We start from the raw sequence: 27,830 nt of genomic DNA on the forward strand, positions 1-27,830 counted from the left end.
CGACATTAAGGCCATAAACCTGTGATGGACAGTCACAAGTACACGTTGCCTCATTTTAAGGGGTCACGAGCCAAAAAAAGTTCAGAAAACCACCTCTTTAAATGACTGGTATTACAAAATGATTTGATTTTTATAGAGTTTTATTTGATTTTTCCATTCTTCGAAAAATATACAGTACCCGTCAAAAGTTTGGACACACTTTCTCATTGAAGTGAATGGGAAGATGTGTCCAAACTTTGGACTGGTGCTGTATATTTTAGAGGAAATACTGCATCTATCTTCTGTAAATATCAGAAAATAGCACTCTGGAATAGAATACTTTTATTTCATATTCAAATTAGCTGCAGGATTAAAAAAAATACAGTCATAGAAAACTTTATAAAGTGCAAACAGCAAAGCATTTTCATACAACAAATTCAGTTCCATGACAACTATCTTGTAATCTGAAGAAAAGAAGTAAACAGAAGTGTCATCTGGAGTCATATTAGCTAAGTTTTGGTCCAAATGTAAAGTGCATTTTAACTGAATTTGAAGAAAATTGGTAAAAGAAAATGTGAAATAATGCACGTTTCCATCCACAACTGTTGCGCAAATATTAGGAGTTGGTCTCATTGCATTGCATATAATTAAAAGAGACACAGTTGAACCTTAAATGTTGGACGCCATGTGATGGAAATATGGCCTTTGTTTGTTTTATGTTTGACTTTCTCCTCTTCGCCTGCAGCTTTCTTTGTCTTTTCACTGGAAGCTTTAGTGGTTGGTCACATGCTTCATGTACGTCATGATTTATTATCTAAGTCTGTTGTGGATACATTTTTTTTATTGATACATCAAATTTTCCACATTTCCACAGTTTTTTTTTTATGCGCAAATTGAAAACAGGTGAATGGAAACGTGCTGAGAGTCAGTATATATTATATAAAGAACAGATGGTCCATTAGAAAACTCATGGAGGGTTTGATCACGTGCTTATTTAGGAAATAATGTGAGGTTTGTTTTCAACTGTTGAAACAGTGTAATAAAATAACATTCTTTAACACAAAGTGAAAACCATATGGAAGATCATAAGGGCCAAATAAAAAAGTATATATTCTAGTTCTCATACTAATCTCAGAATACTGAGACTTATGTCAGAAATCTAAAAATAAATGATAAAATACTGAATTCAGACAAAGTAATAGTTGATTCTGAGAAACAAGAAGTTAAAGAATTCTGAGAAAATGTCCAGTAAGAAGAATTTTAATTCTGAGAATAAAGTCTAAGTAATTAGTAAAGTCTTTCTAAGCATTCAGATTATTATTATTTTTTTCTTTTGGTTGAGATTATCAAGATTAAAATTTAAAAATGTTCTTTTTTTTTCACATGGCCCTTATCCTCATCCGTACACAACAGATCAAAAAGATAGAAAATAAAGATTATTGGATCAATTTTGCATTATTGAGTCTTCATATCAATAAAAAAGTGTTGTTTTAAAACAAAAGCAGGACAACCTCAAGATTAAAGAGCCAAGTAATGAAAATAAAGTCACAGATTTGAATCCTTAAATTCAGCTGGGAAGATGAATTTAGACCACAAGCCACAAAAAAACATATTTTCTCTGACTTACCACTACCAGTGGTATTGAGCCGTGCAGACAGTTTCAGTTTTATGTGTCAAGGTTCTGAGATAACTCTGATGACATGAAACTGTCTCTGAAACTTCTGTTGCCACACAAACACAAGAGAAGTGAATTGGATTTCATGGATGAATGAGGTGTCCAGAAATGACACCTGATTAACTCGAAAGCAACAGATATTTCCAGAAACAAGAACTAAAGCAAGTATTTTTATTGTCTTGTGCAGCACTTTGCTATATAAATAAAGCTTATTATCATCATTATTTTTCCTCTTCTTTACACATTCTGCTAACTGAATGTGCTGCACTAAAGTGTTTTTGTCCATTTAAGGGTAAAATAATACAATATTAAATCAAAAACACAAATTAGTCATTTGTGTGTCAGTTTTTTTATTTTCTCCACAACACCTACCGGTTCTGTTACAGTAGCTACCAGTGGAAGTGAGTGAGAAAACGTCTTTTTGTGATTTGGGTGAACTGACCCTTTAATCACAAATTATAAGTGCTCTGTGCACAAATAGGAAAGAGTGAAGGTCACGAAATGGTAAAAAAAAAAACAACAAATGTTAAAGTGCATGGTTATTCAAAACCCTGGATAAGAGTAATAAGTGCAATTAAAGGAAGTAATTGTGCCATAAGTTGCAGGTTGTTGTTGTTTCAAAATAAAGGTGTCACGCTGTAATTCTGATAATACACAGAAAAGTGTTCAGTCCGATAGCGACGGAAGATGCAGTAGATGATGGTGCTGTAGAGCCACACTGAGACAGTCGTGTCTTTGCAGTTTTTTTTTAGGGCTGATGAACTTTATTCCAGGTTTCATTTGAAAGCGAGAGTTGGTCCTCACATTATATCACAACCCCTGTAAGAAGAGAAGAAAACAGAGGTTATTACATCATTTCTCAGCAAATCACTCTAAACTCAACAGTCATCATTAACAACCAGAACAACTGCAGAACTCTGGTTTCACTGCCTGTATATAAAGATGGACGTCATGACAGCTGCCACAAAAGTGAAGCCAAAACATCTGGATCGTCCCCCTGGTGGCTGCTGGCTGCATTACAGGTCATAAGTCCCGCCCCCTCCATGTTAGCGGATGGGACATGAGCCAAACTACAAACTCAAAGTACATGTCAAATAAATTTTAGTTCTTATCATGCTGATGTTTGTCCACGTGCTCATTTTTCTAATAAATTTATTTTTAATTAGTTATTTGATGATATAAAAAGGGGGTGACAGCTGCCCGACTCTACTGCACAGACTCTGGCTCCAAATGACATCATACGAGCAAGATGGCTGCTCCCAGACCAGAGATACTTTGGCTCCACTTTAACATGGCAGCAGGAAGTGGCGATGCATCATCCATATTTATATACAGTCGAAGGCTCACGTGCAGATTAAAAACAGTTGCTGCCAAACAGTTAAACACGCTGTTTGTTTGCAAATGCTGGGAAATGTTGCCTGTGTCTTATCATTTCAGCTCTTTATCGGTTTTATATGTGTTTTCATGCCTCACGCCACCTCTAATATCTTGTTGTTGTTTTTAAAACAATAAAAAATTAATGATTCACCAGCCTCTGTGGGCAGATTGATGAGATCCTACACGTGTGTTTACTTTTCAAATAATGGGATCTACTTGCCAAACCAACTCCCACACTGCTGCTGCCAATCAGTTATGGGGCCGTAAACATCCGTGTTTCGAGCACTAACCTTGACCATGGTCGCTGCTAACAGCATGTGAGAAACGTACTTCTGTCTCGTCAGCTTCTCGACATGTTATGGGTGTGCTGCACACATGACTGTAAATCAACACTGCTTCGATGTTTAATCTGCTCTTGTCTTTACAGCGTTTGTGGACAGATTGTACTACAGCGTAGTTGTATTTGGTGTGGTCTTGTTTAACATGTGCTTCCACCAAGGCGTGTACCCAGTAATCCGGCTGGTATGAAGAATTAATCCAAACAGTAATTAGAAAGCAGGAATAAGAGGAACAAAAACAAACACAGACATTTAGCATAAAGCCCTATCATGTGGTGCAACATGCTGCATTTTACCCCATAAATTGCGCTTATGGATTGAAATGAATTATATGTCTGCGAGTGAATTTTGTGTCAAGAACAGAAGACAAAGAGTTAAGAGTCATTAATATGATTAGAAACTATTTTAACATTCTATTAAGTGCAGTTTTGACTATTTGTAGATGCAAAAATGTCTAAACTGAGCTATAATTTGTTAGAAATGAAAGTTTCTTGGATGTCTAGATTACATATAACTGCATTTCAACTGACTTTATTTCAATCATGACTAAATTTCAAGTCTTTGGAAGGAAATACTGTACATGAAAATAAAGTCAGTGAAATGCTGCTGAACTAACAACTACTGTACTGTGTACGTACCAAGACATAAAAACTTTTAGTTTCTAATCAAATTAAGATGGATATCTTTTCATCTGCAAACAAGTGCTTGTGCTTGTGAAACTTTGAAACTGCACTAAACCAAAGGTGAATTTGGCTCCAAGTATTACAAATGAATATGATAATGATCAACAGTATATTAGAATTTACACTTTACTCCTGCTGTGGACTGTGAGCAAGTAATCCATTGCATTACTTGCATTGCATTAAATGCATGTGGTGTGAAAAGCAGTTCTTTATATTACTTTGAAATGTGTTGCATGCAGTTCCTTAAACTGTACGCCCAGTGTGGTGACCTCAGGTAAGCACCACACTGGGCGTATCATGCACGATCAAACAGATAAGACACCGAGTTGAAAGAACATGTGACTCTCTTCTTCCTTTAGTAAAAAAAAACACAGAATCAACAAGTCCAACAAACAAAACAAAAACAAGACAGTAAAATAAGTTGTTTGTCGTTGCTTTTTCTGACCTGGCGCCCCTATTCTGAGGAGCATGTTGTTGTTTGTCAGAGGATCATGGTCACAGTTTAAAGAAAACAACGTTGACTGCCAAACATTTGTACATCCAACCATCCACCTACATCTTTGTCCAAAGCGGTTTCATTACATAATACTATACTTCTGCTTTTTCCTCAACAGCCATAAGTCTCATAGCTGCATGTGATCCATGTCATATGATGCCTGGTTTTGACTACATAATATCAGCCTGATAATTCCCCTTCCCATCAGAAGTGGGGTGTCAGGAATGAAAATGAACGTGGAGCAGGTTTTATCCCGTGTAAATAACACAACATCCGGGACGCCTCACGACACGCGGACAGCATTTATTTGTTTTCTCTCTCAAAGCTAATTTGACTAACGTTTTTTTTCCATGCACAACTGTAAACACCATAAAAGAGGAATCAGTTTGAAAGCAGAGTTACATAAGTGACTTTACCGATCACCTGTCTCGAGACAACCAGCTATTATTGGTCAGGGCCCAACACATAGTCCACCACGTCTCTTGGCCAAGTCATGGCAGCAATTTATAAGTCTGAGGTCACTTAATCTGACAGAGTGATGATGCTGGAAGGCAAATATACTGTATAATGTAGTCTGATCCTGGTGTTTTGGCTGGGATTCAGACCAAAAACAACAGGACTTTACAACTCATGCGGTAAACAGTAGAAATACAGTGTTTACAAAAGTAATTACAAAGTGCATGTAAGTGGTCAATGCAGCACTTGCCAGATGAAATCTCTTGCATCAAAAGTTGGGCCAAGTTCAACTTTTTTTTTTTTTTTTTTTTTTGCTGGACAAGTCTCTGCATTTGCTTCCCCATTCTGCCAACAGACTGGCTCCATTCAAATGAATGACAGCACTGTGTTTTTTTCATGCAGGGCTCAACTTGGTCTGAACACAACTTTAGGCAGTTGAACAAACAACAAGCGCTCTTTGGTTTTTCTCGGTGTTTCCCCAAAATAAACGGTTGTACTTCATCTTTCCCCAGTGTGGTTTACATCAACCATATCAGATTGAACAGCCTCTAACTAGGTGCCCTTGAAAAACAAGCTTAATGCCTCATCACTCATTGGAGCTGCTTTGTGAACAACAGTAGTCTGTATTTGCTATGTGGGCTTGACTGTGAATCAAAAAAAAATGCCCCGAAAGAAGCAGACATACTCAGCAAAACTCTTCACTGTCTAAATATAGGTTAAAAGGACATGAGATGACAGCCAATAATTCACACAGTGGTCTTTAACTTGTTGTGCAATCCTAATTACTCCTGATGTGATGCCTTGTATTTAGAGAGCATGTTGTCATCCAGCTATTCGGAGCCTTGATCCTGATCCTCTCTCAGCTGTCGGGCTCCTGCTGCACAGACAGCTGCAGTGACACAACGGGGGAGATTAAAAAAAAAAAAAAAAAAAGGAGCGCTTCTTGAAAACCTGGATAATAATCAGAGTGACTAAGAAGTGGTGTAATCATGATTATTTTCTTTGGATAGACTTGTGTCAACAGGTCCTTACAAGGACTTTGAATGATTAGATACACGAATTAGGATGTTTTGGGAAGACATTGAAGAGTTCTCATTTCCTTTGAGTGGTTAGTTTTGAATATCATTAAACATCATTACAGTACTTTAATTGAACAGTGATTTGTTATAATATTTTTTTGAATACAGCTAAATATTGCATGTTTATTAAAGCCTTAAATGCATATTGTCTAGCGTGCTACAGCTCTTTTCCTGAGCACAAAGGGGTCTGTTTTGCAGATGCATACTTTGTATTGTTGCATCTTTCACTCTTTAAGCTAATGGTTTGAAAAACAGGCCTGAATTAACATTTAAAATCAGAGGCTGGGTATCTTGGACTGTAGGATTATAATATTGCAAAAATAACGATGATGGCACTTACAAGGGGAATTCCTCTGATAAACAGGAAGTGATGGGTTGTAGTAGCACTCAGACGTAATCATTAGAGAAATCAGGGAAGTGGGCAACACGTTGGAAACATCAAAAGCCACTGTGGAAACATCACAGCAATGAGTGCTTAGCAACAGAGATGGAGACAAATGCAAAAACACAATAACAAGCTAATTATAAAGATGTGTTTTATAGCCTTTCATAATTATTAACATCTCTTTAACCTTCTCTTCCTCTCTCTCTCTTTTTCTTTTATTCAGTTTATATTGACTTACAGGAAGAGACACACCTACGATAATAACAAGTGTTGACACAGCCGAGCCTTTTCAGGCCACAGCTGCAGCATTCTCAGTTGCATTCAGTCAAATTTATCTTGTACTAAGGTCAGAATAGGTCATCAATTTAGTCTTGGTAGCAGTTTTCACAGGCTTTTTAAAACTGACAGCGATATTTAGGTACTTTCCTCTCCACCGAAAAAAAACCACTACAGCTGACATGGGCCAATAACCAAGCCAGTCGCTCCACCCCGACGCTTTCTGTCGAAACATCAACAGACTCAAATATATATATATATATATATATATAGATATATATAGCTGACCTGTTTCATCTCGAGCTAGATTTCTGGGGGGGATTATGCATATTTCAAGATTTATAAAAAAAAAATATGGCATGTTTTTCAGTTATGACTTTGTTATTTTAATTTAACTGCACTAATTTTGCATGCTTCATATCATTATTATTATTATGACAGTGGACCAGAGGTTGAGCTCCTGGGATGAGCATGTACATGAACTTTTGGGACTTGAAAAGGTATTGGGATCTTGAATGAAGACATCATTTTTAATTTCCTACTAAATGTTGTACAGTTTTGATTATTTCACATGAGAGATTTCAATCTTTGTGTTTCTGTTGTTTCTTTTTCTGACTGTTTTGAAGTAAGTAGGGCCCAGCTGGAAAAAGGTGATGTTACGTACATGTGTGAGTGCTAAACACATTCAAATAATTTTGTTTTAAACTTTACATTATTATAAAGATGTAAATATTTAACATTACAGAGCAACATTTATGATTTGATACCAAGTTGTCATGGGCTTTAAAAAAAGGGAAATCTTCAGTTTCCTAAATTAAGTTATACAAAGTTTAATATTTCAGAAATGCTGTATATATTCATATTTTATACGGACATGACTGAAAATTTTCAACATTTTTCTTACTGTCAACAAATCTCATGTGCAGAGCCAAGCCAACACTGAATTGATCTACTTATAAGTATTGTGCTTGTATCCAAAGCCTGATAAATCTTATTCTTCGGTGCCATAGACCTCCATTGTTGACCAAAAATGATCAAAAACCATAGACTATGAAAAAAAAAATGGACATACAAAAAATACGTCCACAAACCAATGGGTGACATAGTCACTTTGCCATTTTGAAGCCTTGAGCCTTGATTGTGGTTTTAACTGTCGCCATCTTTGATTTTTGGAGCCAGGAGTGACCATATTTTGACGAGAGGGTGGAGCTAACCCTAGCGCTAGCTGCTAGCTTGGTTAGCACAGTGCATTTACAGTCTACGGTGAACTGTGATAATGCTAATGCTAATTTTCGCTAGCAAAAAAACTGGCCTAAAACCATTAAAACAAAATGTATTTAGCAGAAAAACTGAACATCCGAACCCTTAGAGGGTCTTTTATCACAACCAAACACTGAACAAGACTTTTTTAAGCAACCAAAATGTTACAATGAACTTTCATGAACTGAAAACACACTGTGAAATAGCAGCAGCAGCTACGCCTATACTCTGTGAATCTTGGGGTTACGCCATGGTTATGTTACATAATCAACATTGTCACTGTGGTAGCAAGCGACAATGTAGCCACTCCCTAAGGCATACACTGCTTTATCATCTATTTCATTTAAATGGGACCATAATTTACAAAATGAACATCATGCTGTATTGAAGAAGACTTGAAACTAGCGATTGAGACCATAAACTCATCAGACTTCCATAAAATCTGACGTCTTTTTGCAGCCAGTGGTCACCCACTGCTTCCCATTAGAAAGAATGCGGGTCTCAGACACTTCTGCATTGGCTACCCGCTTGTTAAAAGCATGTCAGTGAGTCACAATGTTGAACTGGGTGAAATGTTCCTTGGCCACAAAGGTCATGGTTGCAGTAATTTATTTAGAAATGACAGTGGCTCCAAAGACAAATAACAGCATCATGTTTTTAATCAGCAGTTTTCTTGTATGGCAGAATCTCTGTACTGAAGTTCTCTGGTAGATTTACCATGTAGTACAAAGTCAAGGGGTTATGATATGTAGCAGAACAGGCTAGCGAAGCGCTGTAAACAGAACCGTGTTCCTGCACACGCTCAGTGGAATCTGCCTTACGCAGAACTACTCTCTGGAGACTGAAAATGTGATTTCAGTCTTTGGAGCCGTTTCTAAACAAATTAACGTGACCATAATCTTTGGGAAGAAGAAACATGTCACCCAGTGCAGCGGTGTGGCTAGTTGACATGTTTTTAACTGTTTTTGGACAACAATGGAGGTCTACGGCACAGAGGATTAAGACATATCAGGCTTTGGATGCATGCTTGTAAATAGATGAGCTCATTGTTGGTTTGGCTCTGCACATGAGAACACTTTTTGTTATGTATTCGTTTAGTACAAAATTATTTTACTACCTCAGCTATGTAATGTTTTTAAAATGTCTGATTGGGTTTCTTTCAAGCCACCTGTGCACATAGTGTTTTAATTACAAGGGTCATAAAAAATAAAACAAAACAAACAAATAAAAAAACCCAACAATTAATTGTTTCCTGATGGCAAACTGAATTTGTTGAAAGATGAGTCACTTCCTTAAAGTGATAAGATACCAGTATACTTGTGAAGGAAAAGACGTGGGTGAGTGAGCATTCCTTCATTGTTTCAACCAATCACACACACACACACACACACAAATGTGAATGCCTGCATACATACTTTGGTTTCAGGTGAAGTTAAGTCCTGCATGTAAACAATGCTTGAACTGTGTGTTACGTGCACTCTGGGCTGATGTGTTCTCCTCTCAAGCTGCTGTTTGCCTTCACTGTCAGCTGATGTTGTTTATCTCGGCGCTGCTGACTTGCTCATGAGGCTCTTCCTCCAGAGAAATGCGTGGGAATATTATTACTTGGGATCTGCTTGACTGCCAGTAACCTCACTGTCCTGTCGCCTCACGTTGCACTCGCTTCACTACTACACACACACACACACACACACATACACACACACACCTTCCTGTGTATCCAAAACAAAAGGAAAAAACTGGAAAAACCAATCTCTGGGTGTCTCTAATAAAGAGAGCAGGTTGGATCTTGACTTGTCAGACGCTAACAGCATTTGCATTGCCAGCTGTTGGCTGGTTGGCTTTCTATTGTCTTTGTCAGGGCAGTGCTTCAAAGCCTACCTTCCTATTCAAAACAGGGACAAAGGCCAAGGCTGAAGAGTTCTAATGATTCGCAGCTGAAACAAATGCTCTCGCTATTCCTGTTTAACCATCTGTGCCTCAAATAGCCTCCAACAAACACACAATCCCCTTTACATCATAACCAGGAAATCAAATCGCAGCAGTACACAGCCTTATTCATGAATGTGGGTTAAAGTAGAACGCAATGTTCCCAGGACTTTTTTTTTTTTTTTTCCTTATCCTGGCTGTCTGGACTGATGCCCACCCTATCCTCATTCTTCCCATTCCTCCCAAGCACAGCCACAAAACTGCTCCTCTCTCTTTGCTTTGTGTTAAAGTTCTGCAACAAAAAATGCTGATTGCAGTAGGATAAGGGCGAAAAAAGTAGAGACAGAGACGATGAGAGAGAGAATGAAAGGTGGAGCTGCAGGCTGACAGGCGTTTACAGGTATATGACTTTGCCAAAGACAAGCCTGCTCTTGTGAGTTTGCTTTGAAATACATCATTGGGTAAATTTGCTTTAGGAGGAAGCAAACACAGTCAGCTGATGGATGAGCTGGGGAAAAATAGACAGACAGAGAGAGTAAACAGCCTAGTCGACATGTTTTAAATGACATCTAGCTTTAGCAGTTTATGGAAAAAATGAGAGAGAAACTGGGAAACACACATGTGGAGGTAAAAGGGAACAGAAACATGTCGTCAGCGGTAATATGGTTCAAAGTTTGTGCTTTTCGTGGCTCGGAAAAGCAGATGATCGTGACAATAGGGAGTAAAGGTCACAAAACAGGAAGTGGACCTCTGTGCTTAGACAATGATGGGAAGTTTCGTTAATTAATTTTTGTTCTGAGATGATACCGCAGGGCCAGCAAGAACAAGTAAGAGAGTGAGTCAGAATTCAATCTGGTTAGATTTTGCTTAGCCAAATGGAACGTAAAGACCTAAAACAGCAGAAAAGACAGACCACACAGCTGTGAAGGCATACAGATCGAAACAGATATCACTTAGTCATGATGTCATCCATTTCCTGTTTAGACTGTGTCCGACAGATGGCTGACCCGATATAATGATGACTTGGATTTTAATTAGAATCAGGTTGGAGTTCACATGGACGCCACATGACTCATCCTAAAACAGCCAATGACACATCACCTTTAAAGAGATACTTCACTCAAAACTCCCTCCAAGCCCTGTGCTGTACTTCAGAGACTGTGGTACGATTGAAATTCACGACAATGTATTTAAAAAGTTTTCACGGTGGAATAAAAGTCGAAATGGCAAAACAAACTTTTCAAATGACTCTTGCAGAAAAAACTACTTCTCCACTGTCTGACTAATAATGATCTTTTTGGTCAAACCTTGTCAAGTTCACATACAGGTGAGGTGAGCTGGCACAATTAGAGAGCCTGCCTCCTGCTCTTCTATTGGTCAGATCTGCTCTGTCCAAGCTCACTCATTGGCTGGTCTGACGCTGCATATTTTAAGGTTTAAGCAGGGATTTTCACTCCTTTTTTACCACAATGAACTATTGTTTTTCCTTTTTTTTAACTTTTTTTTTTATTGTGGAATATAGTTATTTTTATCTATTATTTCATTTTAGTGGTATTTATTTCCTATGAAACACTGAAATTAACTTTGGTTGGATGGAACACTGTAATTTCCATGACTTTATGGATGAATAAATTGATCCATGAACCTTAAAGAGAACTGAAAGGAGATTGAATCAGGTGGAATTAAATAGCAGCCTTGAGTCTGATGTTTATAGAGATTTAGACCAATCAGTGAGCCAGAGGTGGCGTCCCTTGGCTAGCCTAATTGTGAGATATAGGATAGAGCAGCTCTGACCAATAAAAGAGCCGGATGTGACTGCTAGCTGGTTTGACAGTGGTGTGTGTGAACACTGAGATGAAAGCAGTGTATTTAGTCATATATAGTAAAGAGGATATGACTGTTCTATGAGGCAATCAGAGAGGAATTTTACAGTGGACGCTGTAACTGTCCTTTACACTTCCTGTCCTTCTTGTTAGGAGATAAGCATAATGGTTGATGATCAGTATGATGACATTTGAGCTGGCTGCTCCTCAGCTACATCAGCTGATGGAGGCACTCATTCACTCTCTCTGGCTTCCACACTTTTATTTTGGTTGTATTTGGGTTTTCTTTTAGTTGCCTTTCATTTACGTTAAATAAACCTATTTAAAGTTACAACTCATAGCCCACATGGTCTTCCCCTCCTTCGTCCAACCTCGAGCAGGGTGTGAGGAATCATGATTCAGTTTCAGAATGACACCCGCCTGGTATAATTTACACATGTGGTTTGGCAAAGGAGGAGGGGTACAGGAAATACCGCGGTTAGAGTTGTAAACATAAACTGCAGGAGCTATCATGGCAAGAGTGCAAACAACAAGTTGTGAAATAAGACAGCGTTTAATCAAATATTTCACAGTCATTAACATCTGTCACTGTCCTTACAGTCCACTCTGCTACAGCCAAGCAGCATCTCCTCTTGTCTGTTGCTAGATTCTTCGCTCTACAGTTATAAAACAAGAATATAAATAAACAATATTCCCTGAACGAGAGGTCAATCCCACCGTTCTCGATTTCATAAGTTTCGGTCTGACTGCACCATTAGTAACTAAATTTCAATTATGTACACACAGCAGAGGTCATCACAGGTCAAACATTTGAATCCAATCCAAGACAGAATGATGGAAAACAGGCCCGCCATGCATTAACACGTTTTTTTTTTTAAAAAAAGGAAAAAAGACTTGATATGAAAGGGGAAACACGGATAATTAGACCAAATCCAAAATTTGGTCGACCTGAATAGACTCAAATAGACACTGGCAGCAACATGACGCCTCAAAAATTACCGAGCAACTACGGTTGAAAACACTTCCAATATACTGTTTGTCAAGTTTCCTGCACTTCACAGCTCACACACTCCATATGCCTCAAAAAAATTCTCTTTTGATGTTTAAAATGAATCATATGATCAAAGCTCATACCAAGTATGAAAGTGAATATGATTTGGACCCGGGACAGGTCTTTGTCACTAGGAACCAAGTGCACAGGTGAAGGAGTATTAGTATAGTACAGTATATAGTATAGGAGTATTTTGATGTATAAATTGTGTGGTTTTTGTGCAGGAGTTTTTATTCTGAAGAATTGTGCAGTAGTCTTGTCACTGTTGCTGCTGCTCTAGGAAAACAAGCTAAATATTTCTGATCATGTCCTCTGTTCTCCATGAAGAAACCAACCTGTAACAGCCACCGTTGAAGTCTAGAAGAGCTGAGTGTTTCAAATTATAAAGATTGGTTTTTGGGTGGGATATCACTCTAACACAGCTGCTCTTATCACCAAGGACTGAAACTTGTGTAGGTGTGTCGCTCTTTAAAACTGCAATATGAAACTGAGCTCTGTCTCTTTAAGGAGCGTGGGCGAGCAGTGAAAGAATGCAGAGAGAGAGCCAAACACTGCCTTTTAAAAGAGATGTGTATTTCCCCCGTCCACAGACTCCTGCGTCGGGACCTTTAATGAAGTTTGATATTTGTGTGGGAGGCAATGGCAAAAGTTCGCCAGTATTTCACTCAAAACACCGAAGGTGTGAGATTTTTTTCAGGTGTGGGGGTGGAAAAAGCACAGACTTACAGGAAAGCTGTCAGATAAACATGCTTTTCTGGATATGACTTGAGGTTATGACAAGGAAATGACTGGAACTTAAGAAAACAAGAGACCATAGAGAGGCAAAATATGTTTAAACAGGTAAACAAAGCATCTTAAATTGGTTTTATTTACATGTTAGCAGCCTGAGGTGCACTCCTTATTCTTGAGACATGGTTTGGAAGGAACCCCTGATATTTGATGGGTGTTATCCACCCAGCCACAAAAATGATCTTTAAAAAAAACAGCCAGAGGGAGAAACTGTTCTTCCAAAAACCAAGAGGACTCATTTGCATTCCTACACAAGGTCATGTGCAAGAAAATGATTTATTTTCCATAATTTTGGTACCAGATGCCCTGGTGTATTGGCAGACTCGGATCCTGTACTTATGGTTCTCAGGGTTTGGATCTGTTTCATGACATTAGTTGAAAGCTTGTCTACCTTCCTCTTCCTCTCTCTCCTCTAAAGACTATCTAGTAACTTCTATAATTCCTCTGTAATTAAGATGCAGTAACATTAAACCAGAGAGCATGATCAAGAGAAAACATACTTTCAGACAGGAGGAGTGCATACAGAAAGTCCTCCAGGGAAACACAACATTGTTCCTGCTCTCTTGCGGAACCCCTTCAGGGTCCAGTGAAAGGGCTCTCTGCATTCCTTTGCACTAAGCGCTTGTTTATCTGAACTCACAGGAGGCATGGCTGGATGTTAGTGAAGCCTGACAACACTTCGGATCACTGAGCTAATGCAACGCAGTTCATGTGCACTCCAGGCCCCCTGCATGTGACCACCTGAGCTTGTCGGGTGAAGTCCAGGGTAAAGACACCTGAGATTTGTCATCACACCTGCAGGGTCAGCACTCTGCTTGTGTTATCCTTACAGATCAGATTTTAGGTTTTCAGTAGGGGAAGAAAATATCTGCGCACAAGTTTTGATTCCTGCATTAGCCACATTACAATAAACCCAAATTGAAGAGTGCAAAAGTGAAAAAGCAGTTGGAGCAAATTGTAAGCTGTAAGTACAAGTTGAAGTTTGATGATCTCGAAATCGTTTAAGTAATTATTGAGCAACATGAACACTAGCTTATAGCTGAATTCTATAATCAGCATGTTATCACCCCCATAATGACATTCATGAGATATTGATGTTTGGCAGGTATACTGTAATGTTCTCCATCTTAGTTTAGGGTATTAGCATGTTACCATTTGCTAATTAGCTAAAACCCAAAGTACAGCTCAGGTTGATGGCTCAGGTCATTCATTTGAAAAGTTAAGGGATCACCAAGTTATTTCAATTCATCCTCTTGAGAACATGAATATCAATACTAGTTTCAATGGCAAACCATCATACAGATGTTGATATTTCACTGGAAATGTGGATCTGTGGATGGGAGCCATGAATGTCTGTAAAAGAATCCATTTATAGTTGTTAAGATATTTCAGACTGGTCCAAAGTGGTGAACCAACCAACTGACCCACATTGTCATCCCTTGAGCCACACTGTTAGCATGGTTAAAGATGCCAAATGCCTTCTCAAACACAACAATTTGCTGCTTTTTTTCTGTTTTACATCATAGTAAATTTAATCTCCTCGGATTTGAGACTGTTAGTCAGACATAACAAGCAAGTTGTGATGGGCATTTTCACTATTGTTTGGCATTTTATAGTCAAATCTAATAATTAGACTAAAACTAGACTGATATATCAGGCCAACATCTACATTACATTAAATGTCCAAATTCGGCCAACCATACTCCATCTCTACGATGATAAAAAAGTACAGTCAGCCTGCAATTAAAAGTTGCTGCACATTTTTGAATTAATTAGATTGTTCAGATACATTTTTGTAAATTAATCCTCATCTTTCCCAGATTTTCTCCCAGTCACAGAAATACAGGTGTGAAGGGTTTCCCTGCCTGAAGCGTTAACGTGCTTCTACCCTTGAAACAATCTGAATACAGTTTAGAGATTGTTTAATGATGGTTTAAATGGGATTTCAGGTTTGCCTTACACGTTTCTAGTATGCAAAATAGGGATTATGAGCTATGAAATATTAGCTCTCTGCAATTCAACAAATACAGTATCTGTTTACACAAACTCAGCCAGTCATTGTTGCTGTTCTGTATATAATAGACAAACAAGAGAAAGAAATAAGAAACAAGAAAAACAGGTCATTCTTTGTCACAAGACGCATGTGTGTAAATAAAGATATATAGGTTTGTGGAAATAAGGGAATCAACAATGAGGAATGCTTCTCCTCAACCTTGAGCGGATGTCCTTGCTCATGTGCTTTCATTGGTCTGAGAGGCCGGCTATCTCTATAATTAATCAGTGCACGTTACACCATATTCTCACATGGGACTGTTTTCTCAGGAGAGCTCCTTACCATCTGTCTCACGCCTATCATGTTTCATTGCCAGAACCTGATAGAGTTTCAGTCGTCGTCTATTTCCCCAAGACATACTGTCCAACCTGGATGTTTTTGTTTGCATAGAGGTTTGTTGACTTGCTGGATTCAAACCTCCAACACAGAATCTAAAAGTCACCCAGGATGTGGTATATCCAGTAGAGCTAAGGCAATGTAATGCAACTGGACTTGCATTAGATTCTTGAAGATGTGACGTCTGACAAAAGCCCCTTTTTAACCAAAAGGTTTCAGGAACTATGGAACCTAAGTGGTAAACAAGTTGAAGCAGCCACAGTGTGTGTTTGACCAATCAGTGTTGGTTGGCCCTGCAAACCAGGGATCAGGGACTTTTTTTTAAGCATCTGGGACTATCCTACAGGGACTAAATTTAGTTGAAATGCATGTTTACTCCCTGAATTCCCCAAAAGGTTCTTGGTCCCCTTGGAAAGTTCTCTTGGCAGAAATGCCATAAACAAAACAGGCACTTTCTGACAATGTGTCAGTATTTTCCGTAATCCATATTTTAACACTATCACAGGCCAAAGAGTTGTGAAAAAGTTGAAAAGAGTTGTGCAAAGAAGATTTTGGCAAAACGCTCATCCGAGTAGACAAGTGAAAAAGTACATGACAGGCAGGACTTTGCTTTACGTCAAAAAGGAGATTATCTGCTTTACAGCACAGAACAAAAGGGTCCTGACACCCTTTTGTAAGCTATACACCCATTCACACCTTGACCCGTGTGACTCTAATGACTCTCACAAGACAGTCAGGTGGACTAGTGACCCACGTGATGTGACCTCAATGACTCTTCAGGTGTAAACAACCCTACAGAGGTTAAACACCTTGGACTCCCTACCAGTCAGACTATGAAGATGCCTTTTGGTTGAGAAGTGAAACATCTTCAAGAATCTAAAGCAAGTCCTGTTGCCCTTGACTTGCCTCGACCTTCTGGATATAAAACACACCAGAGAATAAGTGGATTTAGGGGAAATGGTCTTCATTTCTATTTTATAAAATCAAATAAGAACTGATTGCAATAAAAATGCTGCTGGGAGAAAAGATAAAGCCACTGGAAACCCAAATCCACAATAGACTTCTAAGTATGTAATGTAGGGTCTTATACATAATGGTTAGTATCTAAATGTATTAGACATTAGTTTCAATCCAAATTCGAAATATTCTCATTTAAGTTTTTGCAAACTTTCCTAACATTGGGTTTCAATTAGGCGTGGTTATGCTCGGACATTTATTACGAAAATTACGCAAAAAATTTCACCAATCAATCATAAACGATGTGCTGTGGTATACTTATTGTCTCATTTCTGTTTGCCGGAGTTTTTGTGTTATTCGTAGCGTTTCTGCATCTCGACCTAGTTCCTTTAGCTTAGCAGTTAGCAATGACTTCCCTCTCTCCCTCTAACTCTCCTGCTCTCTCTTGCTCAGTGTGTCTTATGTTTAGCTATTCACCTGCCTCCTTTAGTGCTAATGGTACATGTAATAAATGCAGTATATTTACCATGTTGGAGGCGAGGCTCAGTGAATTACAAGCATGGCTCCGCACCATGGAAACCCAGTCGTTAGCTACTGTAGTTAGCCAGCCCTCAGTAGCTGGTGCGGGTGTCAGTCAAAACGTGATCTGCCTCGCCTACACGGTCTTGAGAAATGGTCTAAACAGCAAATTAGCTGTTTTTTTTTTTTAAACCACGTTTTCTAATAGTTATCCATTATCTATTCTATCTATCCAGTTATCTATTCCAGAGGCTTTAAGTATGAGGGTCATTGTCTGTGGTCTGTCACTGACCTTTGACAGTTCGGTCAGTTTGCTTTGGACCTCTGGTCCTGGTATGAAGATATGGTTCAAATGATACACTACATCAGCCCATGATACCCTGATGTCAACAAAACTGTGATGACAATGAAAAATTTTAAAAACGTCCAATGTCTGACAAAAGCCCCTTTTTGAAAGCCCCTTTCAAATGTTTCAGGAACTATGGAACCTGAGTGGTAAACAAGTTGAAGCAGCCACAGTGTGTGTTTGACCAATCAGTGATGGTCGGCCCTGCCAACCCCACCCTTAAAATTCCCCTTACCTTTGGAAAGTACCACCCCTGGATCAGGGACTTTTTTTAAGCGTCTGGGACTATCCTGCAGGGACTAAATTCAGTCGAAACGCACGTTTACTCCCCGAGTTCCCCAAAAGGTTCTTGGTCCCCTTGGAAAGTTCTTTCGGCAGAAATGCCGTAAACAAAACAGGCACTTTCTGACAACGTGTCAGTATTTGCTGTATTTTAAAACTATCGCAGGCCAAAGAGTTGTGAAAAAGTTGAAAAGAGTTGTGCAAAGAAGATTTTGGCAAAACCGAGTAGACAAGTGAAAAAGTAGATGACAGGCAGGACTTTGCTTTACGTCACAAAGGAGATTATCTGCTTTACAGCACAGAACCAGAAGCTTGCACACAACTTTTCTCATTCTTTATGTAGATTTGACCATCATCTCCAGTGGTAATATAATCATTATACTCACTAAGTTAACAACTGAGATCTGGGAATGCTGTAACATTGCTAAAAACAAGTCCAACAAGGAGAGGAACATGAACAGTCGTGTTTTAAACAAATCCCCCAGGCTAGCCAAACTAATTTGGAAGAGAAAATAAGTTTAAAGTTGTTGCCCAAACATTCATCACAGTTTACCAAAGATATATTAAGACAACTTTATACTGTGTTCCAGGATGGCACCCCATTCATTCCAATGAGGATTACTAATTAGGCGCATATTTGCCAAAAAGGTTTTTCAGACTTCCTTGAGCTTCCATGTAATTGTGCCCATAAATCATGTGCACTTAAGTCCAGATGGCTTCCTGTTGGCTGCCCACACACATAATAGCATGAAAATAATTAACTAACTTGGCTCAAATTCTCATAATAAAAAGGTAATTTCAGGGTGTGTTCAGGTGTATATGATGCTAAAAAATGCATTAATTATTTTACAGCATTTGTTTTTCTGACTGTGGACATTACGCCAAAATTGTGCCAAAAATTGTGCTGACTCTAAGGGGTACTAGTTTACAGCCTTCCTGGTTCAAGCTTTGATCCAATGTAATTACCGTAGTTGTAGGCACAAAGTTTCTGTGTGCAATGAAGGATTTTTACTAAAATTTCATGTGCACTCACTTTGGGTTTTAACTCCAAATAAGGTAGTTAGATAATCTGGCATAACTGTTGGCATGTTTATATTGTGGCTGGTCCTCTGCTCATTCATTTCTTGTCCAGTCTTATCAGACTTCTTTTTTGGTGATTTCACAGAATTCCCAGAATTCCCTGATAATAGCAATTGCTTTGGTAAGTACAGTATCACCAAAACTGATGGAAATTATGTCCAAAACCAACAAACTAAGACCCAAGGCATAATAAACAAGAATTTGATTCAGTTTCAGGTTAGCTCACATTTATCGTCATTGTCCTTATCCTGATTGCTCATCAAATTGAAAGCAGGCAGAAAAGCGTAGACAAGAATCATTCCTCTTGCAAGGGGATGCAGATAGGCTCAAGTGAAATGTGGTCATAATTCAGAGAAACACAAAATGTAGCGTCACTTCAAGATCAAATGCACTCAGAACAGTTTGTCCTCGTAGAGGTCAGATAACCTATCAGACTTATCTGAGGAATCTGCTTTCAGTCAGCAGCGACTAAGGTCACAGGACAAACTGCAGTATAACATGATTGCTTTCGATTTATTATAGCGTAAAACATACATGTAGGATCAGAATAACAGTTCAACATAGGCAGCAGGTTTTTGTACCTCCATTTTTAATGAATACTGCATAAATTGAACAAATGTGGACTGTTATAAACAAGCTTTGTGTATTCTGAAATCCCAGAAATGTTATCCACAATACCATAGTTGGGTATCAAGTTTGCAAACAGTTCCAGTGGTCAGATATGAACACTTGTCTCTGATCATAAACTATTTAAATAGCCGTGCTGAATGGAGAATGATATCACTCCCTAGTGGGGTTATATTTGCTTCCTGTTTCCTTGAACCTGAAAGTATTTATCTTTTGTTTGTGTGGGTGTGAGAGTGTTGAAGGGGGGTGGAGGGATATAGGATGAAGTGAAAAGGAGTGCTTACTCTACTCACGTGAAGTCACGTGGAGGAGGCTGTTGTTTACAGCCCATTTCCAACATGCACTTCAACTAGTAAATACTCTGTTGCAATCATGTGGGAGTTTATTTTCAATGTAAGACCCTCCAGCGATTTGTCAGACCAAGTAAGATTTTCAAAAATCTTCTGCCATGGTTCCAGCAGGAACATTAACAACATGTCATTTGTATTTATAGTCTGATATATCGCCACGGTGACTCCAGCAGCTGTTTTACTGTTTGTTTGTGCCATCGAGCATCAATAAAACAACAAAAGCAGGAACCACATGTAAAGCACTTAATCTTCCTTTTGAAAGTACGTCTTTGATGGTTAATATGGTGTGCCTCTCTTGTTTCAAATTGAGCTTTTTGCATTGATGATCAAACTCGAGCTACGGGTATTAAGCCACTGTTTTCCGAAAAAATTAAAAAAAACAAACTTCGAAACTTCAGCAGATTGAGTGACATCACTTCCTGCTGATTCAAAGACATTTATGAAATCCTCAAAGACTTCTCTAGAGTGATTGTCTGGTATACCAGCCCAGAATCCCCAGTAGGGCCACAAAAAACTACTATTTTCATTATCAATTAATCTATTGACTATTTTGTCAATTAACTGATAAGTTGTTTGGTCTATAAAATGTCAAAAAATGGTGAAAAGTGTTGATCACTGTTTCTGAAACCCAAAGGTGACGTCCACAAATGTCTTCTTTTGTCCAAAGCCAACCAATATTCACATATGAGAAGCTGAAACAAGAGTATTATGGTGTTTTTTCTTCAAAATGATTAATTTTCTATCAGCTGATCGACTAACTGCTGCAGCTATAATACCTAGAAATTACGTCCATATTGGAGGGTTTCGCACCTCACAATTTACTTCGTAGCACCAACATTCAGGGCCCATGCAAGAAGTAGTGCGTCCTGTATGTAGCAAGGCAGAAAGTGTGTGTAGAGTTCATTTGACTCTAATGAAAGGGGCCAGAGTTGCTGTCTTACTGTTTACTTTTTTTGTAAACACAATGTTTTCCTTACCTAACATTGATCATACCATAACCATAGTATATCTGCAATACAGTAATATGGCACCTGAAGACATTGTAAAAAGCGTGACTTTTCTTATACATTACCATTGGATGTAAAAAAAATAAATAAATAAAAAATGTAATCCAGGTTTTTGCAGAATCCTACAAAATTGATGTCCTTGTCTGGTTATAGGGTCGGATTATAGACTGATTTGAGGATTATAGACATCAAAAGTGTTTCAACAACATCTGTCCTGTATTCATCTTTACACAAGTTACTTAAAATGCATGGGTGGCACAAACAGCAAACAAATATCTATCATTTTTATAGTCTGAGGCTGAATTTTGAACAATTTCTTTCTTGTGAGTGCTATAAGAAAAACTGGCCATCTGTTTGTAATGGTGGAGTCATGTGGGAACACATTCCATTCATTACCATTTTCTGCACACGAGTACAGAAATGTGAGTGTCTTGCTTCCTCACTCAGATGACTGGGTTTTATTTTACTGACTTCCTAGTTCCTTGGCCAGGGAGGCCAGTGATCTCTGGGAACATTAATTAAGTGCATTATGCCAAATCAAGTCCTGGACAGAACATGCTGGTAAATAGCATTCTTCCGATCAGCAGGTTAAGAAACACGTGTGTTATGCGCAGAAATCTGTCATACTGACTGAATTCATGTAAATGGATCTAAGCTCACTGTTGACGGAAGCAAATACAGAAATGCAAACAGCTCCTGTGCAAATAGACTCAGATCAGGTAGCGTATGGCCCGTGGTAAACATGCTGCATGCATTATGCACATTTCATGCAGCTGTACACCGGATAGCACCTGGCAGCTTGGTGCTCTTTCATTATTGTTCATTCAGTACACAAGTTAAACGCAACTGCTCAGGTGCTTCAGGTGCTTTTTTGAAAACATAGAAAAACAAACCCTAACACACAGGTGCTTTGTGTTCTGTCCACTGCAAAATCTGAGTGAACTTTTCTCTTGCTTAATATAAACAGCCATGCAAAAGGGACTTCAGACCTGTGTTGCACTGTTAAGGTGTGTTATGCAGACAGGTAACTCATAGTGAAGCATTTTTCAATTAAATTTATCTTATCTTTGGAAAGCCGAGACGAAAAACAAACATGTATAACCAGGAAAAATAATAATCTTTGAAGCATGCCATTGATCTTATTAGTTAACTGACTCTGATCCATCATAATTGCCATCATAATAAGCCCACCACCAACGCAGTCATTTTTCAGACAGTTTCAGCCCGTGCTTTCCCTATTGATCTGATTTTACAGCCCTATTAAGCCTACGCTTCATTAAGAAAAAAAAAATTCCCATATCAGATTTAAGCCAACGGTTTCCTGTTATCACAACATGTTTGGCCTTGGGGCAGGGCGCAACAGTCATTCAGGGCCAAATGTGTAATAATGCAAATGTAAAGGCACCTTGGGCCAACTTGTATGATTACATACAAGTTAAAAATAAATTAGAATACATGATGAAACTGGTATCATGGTGAGTATCTCTTAATGCTCTCAAATCTATGAATCTGTCCCACTGACAATTACAACCCCCAGATGTATGTAGATATCAACAGAGTTATGAATCATTAACAGCTGAAACTTCCTACAATAAACTAATTAATGATTTATGCTATTATTGTTATTATTGTAAAGCAGTTATCAAAACAGAAGTGCTTCGATGTTTACTTGATCAACTGAAATGATAAAAATTAACTCCAAACACACTGGAGATCATTTGAGTTCATTGTATTTACTTTTTTAGATTTTAGACATGATGAAACATAAGTGATCATTTAGGGGTTTTTAAGAATAACACTAGATTTTTTCTATATTTTCTTGTTGTCAACAAATCCCATAAAAAGACAAAAGCTTTACCCAAGTTACCCAAACAGTGGAAAAAATTAATTTGTTTGGGACTATTTTCAGCTGTGGGTGAATACTTTTTTTGGTGCTCCAGTGAGTATTTACAGCAGCAGGTTGGTGTATGTGGTATTGACACAGAATAAACTCCAGTGTGTGTCTTCATGGTTGTTTTTGGACAACATAGAGCTCTACGGAACAGAGGAATAAGATTAATTGTTGGTTTGAACTGTACATGAGATTTGTTTCATAAGAAAGTGCTAAACCTCTTTGGTTTTAAGGAATTTTAATTCTAATACAGAGGGATTTAGATACTAAAACACTGGATTAAACCATCAGCAGATACAAAAAGTCACAAATATCAATAAAATACAGTTGAGCAGCATTCATGGCAGAATTTGAGTGGATTATATTTTCAAATAGTATTTTCTGTAGCAACCTTTTCTTTGTTTCTGTGAAGTGGCGAGCCAACGACGTAGGGATCAACACTTTACCAAACAGTCTTTTTTTCTGGTAATATGAAGGCGACAGGCTGGAGCTGGCAGGTCTCTTTGTGTCTTTGGTTATCAGCTGAGCGCTTATTTTGTCTGTGCTGTAATCCCCCCCCATCGTCATCTATGGGGGAGGATGAAAGACTTCAGCTCTGACCCAAATTCACAGAAAGGCCTTGAGAGACAAAACAAAAGCTGATAGAAAAGTCCCTAATTATCATTTTGTATAGATTTGTAGGTACGCTCTGTGGCCTGCGACAGGGGAACCACGCACTGAAAACAGTAATTTAATGTGCTTACTAAAACATTTATCAGCTGTAAGTCAGAGCCAGGACAACACAACAATATGTGCTGAGCTCAATTTAGTGATCTGGAGCAACAGGATAAAATCTGGTGCTGGAAGGTGAACTAGAAGCATTTGCCCCTCTACTTCCCAAGTGCCTCCAAGCAAGGCAACTCAGAACAGCAGGCTACTAAATGACCAACAATCAGTGTTTAACTGGGGACCTCCCAGGTGTGACTGTGTCTAACTGCATGAGTGTGGAGCAGAAGGTTTTAAATGTTCAGAGCATTTGAAGTCATGTTTACTTGTTTCCTTTTGTTTCTTCTGATCCAAGATTCCAGAAAATGTCTCATTGTAGAAAATGTCTCGTTGTAATTTGAACTTTAGTTTGCAAGTGTAATCAACCAACTGTGAAAAAACGACACTGTTATAATAAGGACAAGGGTTTCAGTGTTTTACAGGTAAGAGAGAAGTCATAAAATAACACTATTAAAATGAACTAAGGGAAAACCACAACCCGGACTGATACTTAAATTACAGACTTGAATTTAGCTTCATGGCGTTTACTCATGTCGCTCTCTCCTGACTAGATCCTTGCTTGTCTTGTATTAACTCCTGTGTGTGCGTCACTTTGGATAAAAGCATCTGCTAAATTAAATTGTGACAGTAATTTATGGAATTATGTGATTCTACCTTTGCTGCCAAAACATGTTGCTACCAAACCTCCATCCAATAATCAAGCTACCAAAGTTACATTTGTCTTGTCAATGAAACTTCAGTCGAGCCAGTGAAACTTGCAGTTGGGTTTAGCAAATTTTGACCACTTGTGGGTAACATAGTAGACTTCAAAACAAATTCCTAGTAATAAACTTTGTTAAATCATGTCTTATAGCTATCATATTAGCAATCCTATACATAATGTTGTAAATCAAACAAAGACAGAGCAACATGAACATCCCATTGGACCCCTCTTTCTCAACACGTTTCATTCTCTGCTTGGTTCTCCAACTTCTGAGAAAAAGTATCTGACTCTTTTTAGTGTGCCAAATATTTGCTCTTCACCAATCTTTGCTACTCTATTATTTCACACATAGCAGCTGAAACTGACGGTTTATTATAGGCGTGCTGGTGACAGCCAGAGGGACTCAACTAGATGGGCTATGAAACCAATAAATTAGCTCAATAAATGAGCAAAAATCTGCAAGGCTGCACAACATGATGTTGATTCTCAGTGGGATAAAAAAAAAAAAAAAAAAAAAAAAATCACACTGCAGTGAGTCATTTGATCCCATGTCAAATAAAAATATTGCTTAGTGGAGCTGTAATGTTAGCCATAAATTTTCGTTTTTGTTTGCATTGCTATCTGATTTTCAAAAGCGGATTCTGAATGCTGTGTGATATGAAGAAAAACCAGTCACAAACATATGCATAACACAAGCGATGCGGAGAGATGGAGAGCAGGAAAACAATGTAGCCACAGGAAACAAGTGGAACAAACTAAACTTTTCAACCCTGATTTGAACCAAAGAAAACAAACCGTAGGTGTGATCACACCACGTATTAAAAGAATGTCATTTTCCATGTTCGATGTCTTTCATGTGGCTTGACAGTTGGTTTAATAAAATTAAGTATAAGACTGGAAACAACTACATTTTGCTGATAGGAGTGTTTTTAGCACAGTACATGGAAAAAACAAGTGTAGCCTGAGGTGAGAATCCTTTCATCATCTACATGTGAGTGTGATTGGGTCAAGTTAACAAGATCAAGTTAATCTTTTAACACAATTGGTCCCACTTAACTGTGATGAATGGATGCAGTTGAACAAACACTTTAATGATCAGACATCAGCAAGGACATAGAAACAGGTTTATGAGTTGATTGAAAAAAATAATTCTTGTTTGAGACTTGACCTACATGTATATGACCCGAACAATGTCCTTAATTTATATGTAGACGGTTGATGTGCATTTTGTGATTAGTTGGGTTTTTCCCTTTCTGCTGATGTCTAGAAACTGGTTTGCTTTTGATACCATCTGTTATATGTCATTCTGTGTCTTGTTATTGTTTTTCTTGTGTGGGTGTACAATGTCCCAATACATAGTATGTCAAATGCAGTATGCCAAAAGTACCAGAATGTCCTACTACATCTGGGTGCAAGCCAGCATGCTTTTCTGGCTATTTGGACTCACAATACTCTCCACAGCAGAAGATACGTCACATGGACTGAGCCACCGAGAGAACAGATCAATGATAATGCAGTGATGGGAGCTGCAATGACAGATGAAGTAATATGTCTCAATTGTATGCATACTGTATGCATACAGTACGTACTTTTGTAAGGCAGCTGCGGTACATAAAAAGTAAAAAGTTGAAATGTGCAATTCTGAATGCAGCATATGTCTTTGTGTTCTAGGTGCAGCTCAGCTAACTGATGACTGACAGAGGGCACCTGTGTGGAGATGCAGGCTGGGTCTATATAGGTGGCTCCTTCCTCTGCCCACAATCTCTCTCAACCCCCCTAACACAAGACCCAACTCTTCGTTTGTTCCCTTATTTTATCCTTTTTGTCTTTTTGTAAAGCAATGTATTCTTTTTTGCATCTAACCCAGTGTCGTGTCTTTCCTTATGTTGTGGCTTTCGAGGAGGTCGTAACACCATCCCACACACTGCTGACAAACGTTCACTTCTGTGAGAAACACTAACCCACAATTTACTGGTCAAACGGATCTACACTATATTGCCACGTAGGTAATGAATTCCATGCTTTCATTTTCTTCTGAGACTCTGGGGAAAACACTTTTCTAGGCCTGTGAAAAACCCTTAATTTTTGGATGACTTAATAGATTTCATAAAACTATTTTCTTTTTTAATGCTTTCCTTTGTTTGTTTCATTTTGTTTTAGTTTCGATTTTCAGCATCCATGGTGCTAGGAAACCCCCTGAACTTTCTCCGGGCACCCCGATTCTTGTGCACTGTGCAAAATTATTACGGTAAACCATTTGCCTTGTTATGTGTGAAAATGGTAAAGAAATGGTGAAAAAAAAGATACAGATATTTGTCAAGTAATGGATGGAGAAACATGTGTCACCTCAGATTTTATGCACTTGCTGGACCAACTTTCCACCATTTCATTTTCACTTACATTAATTCCAATGACAGTAACTGGCTATGACTAGACAACTAGATCAAGGAGAGGGGAATGAACATCATGAAACATATCACAAACTCATCAGCCATCTCTTGAACAAAGAGTGCTAGTAACTGAGAAGCCCAGGGAAGTACCCTCAAGACCTAAAGGTACATTCCTGCTTGTGTTTCCACTTCATCCGAAAAACGATGAGTAACATCTGCTGTGTAGAGGTGGACAAGAAATGTTCACGGCTTGTTCTAATACTTATAAAACTGAAAACCAAAGCAGGCTTACTTTGTGAAGGCCATCCACAGGTTGTAGCAGCCTTGAGGCTTGTGTCTGACCAATCAGCAACACTCAGTACAGCAAACTCCGCCATGACAGTTCTTCGGCCGTCGGAAAGTACTACTGTACCACCAAAGCAGGGACTTTTTGAGGGGCAGGAACCAAACTTGGACCCTTGGTTCTCTCGTAACTGTAGACACACGGGTAAAGCTGAGTTTTTTGGCTTCTGGGAAGTGAAAATGGTTAAATGATATTGTCTTCCGATAATTAACAGTAACAGTAATTGCTCCAGATTAGGAAAGACCCCATCTCTCCATCTGATCAGTCACGTGGATGCCAAATCATAACCATTATTGAGTCAACACATTTGTTACTCATACTGCAGATATTTGCATGACCACCTAAATAAGTGTGGTTTTGCTTGGGTAGTAACTTTTGACTCCAAACACTGGGAGACACAGTCATTATTCATTTCCCAAGGGTCTGTGTTCAATTTTTGCTGACCAAGTGCTGATCGCAGCTTCAGATCAGGGAAGAAGAAGAGGTGGTTGGGGGTGGAGGGGGATAGGGGGGAAGGGGGGGGTATATAATTATCCTGCCGGAGATGAGGTCATCTCTTGAACTTCTCCTTGAGTCATCCCCCAG

The 27,830-nt window shown here is 38.6% G+C and overlaps 1 long non-coding RNA gene across 2 annotated transcripts; it reads right to left on the reverse strand.

Annotated features, from left to right (window-relative positions):
• Positions 1–304: 304 nt before the first annotated feature.
• Positions 305–27,711, reverse strand: LOC122986708. 2 transcript variants are annotated; one of them, XR_006404358.1, is made up of 3 exons: positions 27,195–27,711; positions 6,424–6,531; positions 305–2,473 (listed from the first exon to the last, which is right to left on the reverse strand). It is a non-coding gene; the product is annotated as an uncharacterized LOC122986708 (long non-coding RNA). The 2 variants fall into 2 exon arrangements; XR_006404359.1 differs by lacking the exon at positions 27,195–27,711 and adding an exon at positions 9,420–10,855.
• Positions 27,712–27,830: the final 119 nt, after the last annotated feature.

Source organism: Thunnus albacares, chromosome 8, assembly GCF_914725855.1.
Source record: "Thunnus albacares chromosome 8, fThuAlb1.1, whole genome shotgun sequence".
NCBI lineage: Eukaryota > Metazoa > Chordata > Actinopteri > Scombriformes > Scombridae > Thunnus > Thunnus albacares.